This window comes from Schistocerca piceifrons, chromosome 4 (assembly GCF_021461385.2).
Source record: "Schistocerca piceifrons isolate TAMUIC-IGC-003096 chromosome 4, iqSchPice1.1, whole genome shotgun sequence".
Taxonomy (NCBI): domain Eukaryota; kingdom Metazoa; phylum Arthropoda; class Insecta; order Orthoptera; family Acrididae; genus Schistocerca; species Schistocerca piceifrons.
The window spans coordinates 98709902-98717323 of NC_060141.1; positions in this window are offsets into that span (position 1 = coordinate 98709902).

Sequence of the window (7422 nt, forward strand, 5' to 3'; positions counted from 1 at the left end):
AACAGGTAAACGTTGAAAGGTGGCTACACTGTACCACTGCGCCAGAGATTGCGCCAAAGAGTACTATTAAGCCGCCTCCACAGTGCTTGTTGAGATCGTAGCAGTCAGTGCTTGTTATGAGATTGTAGAAGTCAGTGGTTGTCGAGAGTTCGTGGAAGTCAGTGTTTATCGAGAGCTCGTAGCAGTGTGTGCGTGGGCAGAGCTCGTGGTTGTCGTGAAGTCGGAGTAAGATGTTGTAGTATAGAGTGTTGTTCCATGTTTATGCAGTTATTTGATGGGAGAGATAGCAGAAGTTATTGTGTGCATTTCGTCAATATATATGAAGGTAAAACTTACAATGTTCTTTTATTAATGGTGTATCTGAAATAATGCGTCACTACAGGTTCAGTCAACAAAGCATCTGGCTTGTGTTCTTATATTAGAATGAATTCTGGTTTTCTTGCGTAATTATAGTTTTCTAATTTTCTTTTGTCACGTCTGTATAGTTGGTATTTAAAAATTCTTGTCTTGTTGGAAAAGAACCGTGCCAGATGCATACGTTGAGTCACACTCCCACATACAGAACAGTTACATTTGTGCCTGGATTTTGTAGGTTTTTTAGTTGCTGGGGACTTAATTAATTAACTGTGTTTACGAAAAATTTCTTACATTGTTTGTTGCAGTCAGATAGCGTAAATATACTAGTCAGGGCCAACCGATTACGAGACTTACGTAATCGGACATACTAAAATTAAAAGTATTTTCAAAATTATTTAATTAAGCCCCCATGCACGTGGCAACCCTGCCAGGATCGTCCCTTGGAATTGTTCTGATTGTGAAAATAGTAGACCGTAGTATTGTTGTAGTAATTTGTAGTATAGTAATTGTAGTCTATTTTGCATGTGTAGATTTGGTAATTGGCATTCTTCTAATGGTATTTTTCAAAATTTAATTTTTATTGCCTTGTATACGCATTTGACAATTTTGTGCAATTATTTCAATTGTTCGATTGATCGTGTTTGAGGGAGACTTTGCATGTGAATGGTATTGTTGGAGATAAGGAGGCATTGTGTGATTTTCGAACAGTGACGAATTTTTTTTATGTTTTGTAAATGATTACGCGGTCGATGAAACAGGCAAAATTGATGAATAGTCAGAATAACGAAATTGTTGACATGGCGAACTCGCCAACAGAGGAAAACAGCATGATGGATAATGAAGTGGAAAACAATGTAATAAGTCGGGAAGACAGTCCGGAACCATTTCAAAATTTTTCTCAATCAGAAAATTCACAGAATCTGAGATTAACGACAGAAGATTCTGAAATAGTATCGGACACAGATAGCCTTACAGCTGTGACGAAGGAAGTTAGTTTTGCGGGAGATGTTAGGGGCGAAAAGAATTCTGAACAATTTAATATGGAGCAGTTGATGAGTGTAATATTAAATCTGGGATCACAAATGGGAACAATTAAAACTGAGATGGGAACAATTAAAACACAAATGGGAACAATGGAAACACGGATGGGAACTGAATTAAAAACAGAGATAGGAACAATTAAAACAGAGATGGGAACTTTGGAAACACGGTTAGATTCAAGAATAGGGACATGTTTCAAAAATATGACAGATGAATTAAAGAAAGAAATCAGGGAAGAAGTACAACCGATTCTGAATTCTCACAATAATAGATTAATTGCAGTAGAAATCAGACAAAGGGAACAGGATAGAGAACAGGAAGAAAGAGATCGCGTGATAGTACAGAATTTTTCAGAGTTAAATTTACAACGTGCAAACGATAAGAAAGAAGTATTTGAAAGAATCGAGGAATCCGTACCAAATGACAGAATAAATAATCTAACACGACAATATGAACAGTTAACTACCAAATGTGTCAATACTGAAACCCGAGTCGCGACACTTACGGAAGACGTAAACAAACAGAAAGAAAAAATAGGTGACTTATCGGAAAGAGTTGAGGAAATTTCAGATAAATTGACAAATCTTAGTTTACATGGGGACAGAGATTCGGATGATACAGCTCCATTACCATTTGCAGAAACCGAAGAGTATCAGAACATAAATAAGCATGTTGAAAATCAAGGAAAATTTAATGAACGCGTGAAAAAGGAATTTGAGGCATTACGGAAGCAAGTCAAGCAGATTGAAGGCGAAATTGTAGGAAAAGATAGCAGAAGAAATTTAGAATCACAAGGTAGCAGAGGGGTTTGAAGAAAATAATTTATTTCATTTACGGGATGCAACAAGAGAGCGCCAGGCGCGCGAACTTTACAATAATCGACATTCGGACTGGGACAGACGCGGTAGGTCTTTGTCGCCACGAGGCGAAAACTTTGACTATAAACACTTTTTGACTGTCCGGAAATTTAAGATCTTCCGCAATTCTAAGAATGACATACATCCATGTGCATGGTTAGATCAATTTACGTACGCACTTCCGCCAGATGTGCCACAAAGTCACAAACTAGAAATTATGTGCAGTTATTAAAGTCCTCAGGGGATTCACTACTCTAAGTGAATATGTGCCGTAGCGAGCATAGGGCCCCGAGCTGTAGTGGTGCTATTTCTCTTTTAGTTTTCTGTACCGCTGCCTACTCTTTTACTATTCTTTGCATCTGTCAAACCAACTCTTCGACTATCAATCTATCTAGTGAGTAAGAACAATAACCGGATATGACTGTTTTACCCAAAGGTGACTTTGGAAATTACCATGTGGAGTTACTGTATCTTCAGCAGCATTCATTCGTAGCTTAAATGAAATTTTACCTGTTTATCTTCGTGACAATATTACTTCTTATGTTGACGACATTCTTATTGCTAAACGTTCTTGGAGTGAGCACAACAAAATTTTGGATTCATTATTACGTATTTTTGCACGAGTTGGCATTACAGTAAACTTGGAAAAATCTGAATTTGGTCGTTCTCAGGTGATATTTCTCGGTCACATTATTTCTACAGAAGGTATTCTTCCTGATCCAGAGAAATTAGACGCTATTCGTAATTATGCTGTTCCTACTACAAAACGTGATGTTCGTAGTTTCCTTGGTGTCTGTAATTTTCTGCGACGCTTTGTTAAATTGAACGATTTGGCCACACCTCGTTTATGTGAACTATCTGGAAAGAAATCTAATTGGTGTTGGGATGAGGAAGCTCAGTCAGAATTTGAACAGCTTCGTGATGCTTTAGTTGCTGCTCCACTTCTTTCACATCCGGATTTATCTAAAGAATTTTGTTTGGCAACGGACTCATCATACAAAGGCCTAGGTGCACATTTATTTCAAGAGATAGAAGAAAACGGTGTTGTAGTACAGAAGACTATTGCATTTGGAAGTCGCGTTCTCTCTAAATCCGAAAAGAACTACTCGATTACGGAACTTGAAGCTTTGGCTGTTGTTTGGGCTTTTAAAAAATTTCGCACATTTTTGTTTGGCAGACATACTAAGGTTTACACCGATCATCGAGCTCTGGAATTTCTTATGTCAACAAAATTAACTCATGGCAGATTGTCACGATGGGCGTTGTACCTACAGGAATTTGACTTTAGTATTGTTTACATACAGGGTTCTTCAAATATTGTTGCCGATGTTTTATCACGTGCACCTATGGGTTTGAAACAAAGTGCTGAAGAGGACTGCAAGGAAAACAATTATTGTTTGATGTATATTCAAGGTGTTGCGTTTGAGAACTTTATTTCGTCTTCGCTCCAGGACATCGCTAAGGAGCAAAATAAGGATCCTATCTGGAAGGACATTAAGGAGAAGTGGAGGAGAAAGGAAAGCGTGGCGATTAGACAGCATTATCTAGTTCGCAATGACATTCTTTTTAAACGAAAATCGGTCGACAGCTTTGTTTGGTTAGTTTGTATTCCTGATGAGTGGGTCAATAAATTGATTTGGTATACGCATCTCAGTTATGCACACTTTGGTCCCCGAAAATGCTTTCATAAATTACGAGAAAATTGTTACTTCAGTAATATGGAAAAACGTATTCGATCTGTTCTTGCCAAATGCAAATTATGTCAAATGGCTAAGCCTCCAACGATTTCTCACAGAGCACCGTTGTTTCCCATCATTCCAGCGAAATTAAAGGAGATGGCTGCAGTCGATTTGTTTGGTCCAGTGGTTCGATCTACTAATGGTTTTGCGTACATTTTCGTAGCAGTGGAACTGACATCAAAATATGTGTGTTTTACACCTTTACGCAAAGCAACAGCTCGTTCAGTATCTAACGCTTTCATCAAACATTTTCTTAAAGAAGTCGGTCATGTTGATAAGGTTATATCAGATAATGGATCACAGTTTCGTTCTAAAATTTGGCTTCGTACTCTACACCGTCGTAAAATTAAACCAATTTTCATTTCACTTTTTCACCCTCAATCTAACGCTTCAGAGAGATGGATGAAGGAAATCAATAAATTGTGCCGTCTTTATTGTCATCAGAATCACAGAACTTGGGATCAGTATCTTCATATTTTTCAAAATATTCTGAATGAACTCCCTAATGATTCAACTTCTTTACCACCTCTATTGGTATTAAAAAATAAAGCACCGACAAATCGCATTTCTGAAATAGTTCCTTTTCCGCCTTCACGGAAACTGCGGCATTCTGAAGTTGTTAACCTGGCTCTACAAAATATTGCATCTGCGGCTGCTAGAAGAGAGAAATCAGCTAGACGTCCTGGTCGTTCAAAATTCTTTTCAGTTGGTCAGAAGGTGTTAATTAAGTCCCACCGTTTGTCTCACAAAGGAAAAGGCTTGTGTCGCAAATTTTTTCTGCTTTATAACGGTCCATATAGAATTCGCAAAATTATACATGATAACACTGTTGAAGTAGAAACTCTTAAATCACGACGCTCTAAAGGAATACATCATATATCTAACGTCAAAATTTTTGTGGAATGACATACTTGTGAGAGACCAACAGCTACATGTACAAGGATACCGCGCTGTGTTTTGGCGGCGGCACATACTCAAAGCAACAGTCAAGTCTGCGCGCCGCACAAGGCAGTCGTTGACCGCGAACAATAGCTTCCTACGTCACGCGCCTACAGCTGATCGAGCGCTCAGTGCGAATGCACTGACAGCCGTAAACAAATACACAGTCTAATTTCTCCGACTAAATTCAGTATAAAGCTATAAGGACTTGTTGAATTGTGTTATTAACATTCAGTATTTTGCAGGATACGGTTGTATAAAGTATTTAAGACCTTCAGGTGAATTCTGTGCGTATCAGACGTTAAGACGACCTGCTATCGAGAAAATTTCAGGAAGAATGTAATTTCGAAGAAGAAAGTAATAAACTAAAAAAAAGGTAACTGTTAATTGAGTTCATTTTTCAGGTAACATATTTCCACTTAGGTACGTACTTTAGACGTAATTTGCTGCTCGCGATTACGTGATTCATACTTTGTGCTAATTTTATGTTCTATGAATTTACGTGTGAAGCGACGTGCTTGCGTACGTTAACTGATTTTGACAATGATTATTAATGAACTGGGTTGTGACTTGTATATATTATGCATCGCTTGGCTGCACTGCTTTTTCACTGATGTCATATTTTTTAATTATGTGCCTGCTGTGCTTATTTATTTAAATTATAATTGTAACCTGATTAATTGTGCTGACTGTGATTATGTATGTAAGTTATACTTTGTGATTTATCTGCTTGCACCTTCATGTTCACCTATTAAGATGACATATGAACATTTATTTGCTTATGCTGATATGTTGCTAATGACCTGTTTATTACGTAAGATATATGTTTACTGCTATGCGTATGGATTACATATTTACACATTTCTGTTTTGTTGTCATAACTACTCTTTAATTTGGTATATAGAAATGCTGATATAAGGTGTACAAACATAGAGTTTAGGTCACACTACTGTATTAATTATAGATTGTTCGCTTGGCAGAGCCTCGTTGTAGGAATTGTGCTGCATCCACTTGTTGACATTCTGTTCTCTACTGGTATATTTACTCGCTATTGCATGTTTTGCTTACGCTCAGTGCCTTATATTTTTAAGATAAAAAAAAAAATTATTAACTGCTATCATTCGACGAACGACATTAGTACAAGAAAGTCATTGAAGTCACATGAGCTAAAGTTTTATGGAAGCTGTATAAATTTATGCTAATAGGAAGGAGGCTAACGACATGACATACCGAAACTAGGTTTAGACCATTGACAGTATTACACTGCATTTTCGTGAGCAATTGAAATAGGAAGTGACACTTGACACAAAAAATACTCCACATGTTTGCTTCTGCTATGATTCTTGAAGTGGTGTACACACTGTGAAATATTATGATCATTCACACTCTGTAATCGTACTTAATTACTGAGAGTTATTCGAACTAAGTCTGTTAGAGGTCAGGTATGCATTTCTTTTATTTAATGATGGACAAGGAACCAAAATGTATCTTATAATTTATAATGAGTAGAAAATTTGGGTCACATGGATTACACAGAGGTTGTGTGTGGACACTGTGTCTTCGGATTGTATAGGATGCTGAATTGAAGTTGCATTAGGATTTTATCTGTACTTGTTCGAGGAGACTGACTAGAGGAAAGAGTTGTTATGGAAGTGAAATGATATTGGTGCTGAGGTTTATATTTATCGACGTATTATTGAGGTATAGAGATTATATGAAGTTGATGATTATTGGAGTATTTATGGACAAGAGGTAAGGTAAATGATATTGATGATAAGACGTATTGAAGAGGTATTAGTGACGTATTGAGATTATGTGATGCTGATGATTATTGGAGTTTTGGTGGATAAGAGGTAAAGTAAGTGAGGAGCATATTTTTTTTTGTTGGTCTTATGGAACAAGGAGGATGAAGATAGCAGACTAGAACACTAAAATAGAAGGAAGATAGTCTATACACACACTTTGTTAAATCACTAAGCAATATATACTTTTTTTGGAGAGAGGAAGTAATTGCATATCTTGGCTCACTGACAGTTGTTCAACAACAGTACATTTTGATCTGGCTTGGCAAATATTGGTCTTGACATGATGACTATGACGTTGACTTAACTATTATTGACTGTTATACATTGCTGCCACTACTACTTGATACACATGATGAACATCAGATTTTGACAGAATTACATTTACACAATTAACGCTATTCAATTACACAGTAGTACTTAATGTGGTTGAAAGATGAGTGAGTGTGTTTTGTGTGTTTTCCTTTACTAATCCTACCCACCTATCTCCTAAATATTATTTTATTTGTTGGTAGTGGCTTGCACTGACACCCATAAATATTATAGGTTTACTGGTATTTGAGTATTTGTAATAGTTAATAGGACAATTATCTGATATCATTTGTGTGTTTGTTATGATTTGTATGTTACTGTAAAAGCACTGTATGTGTATTCAAACTATTGTTCATGCCTGAACTGTCTGATTAG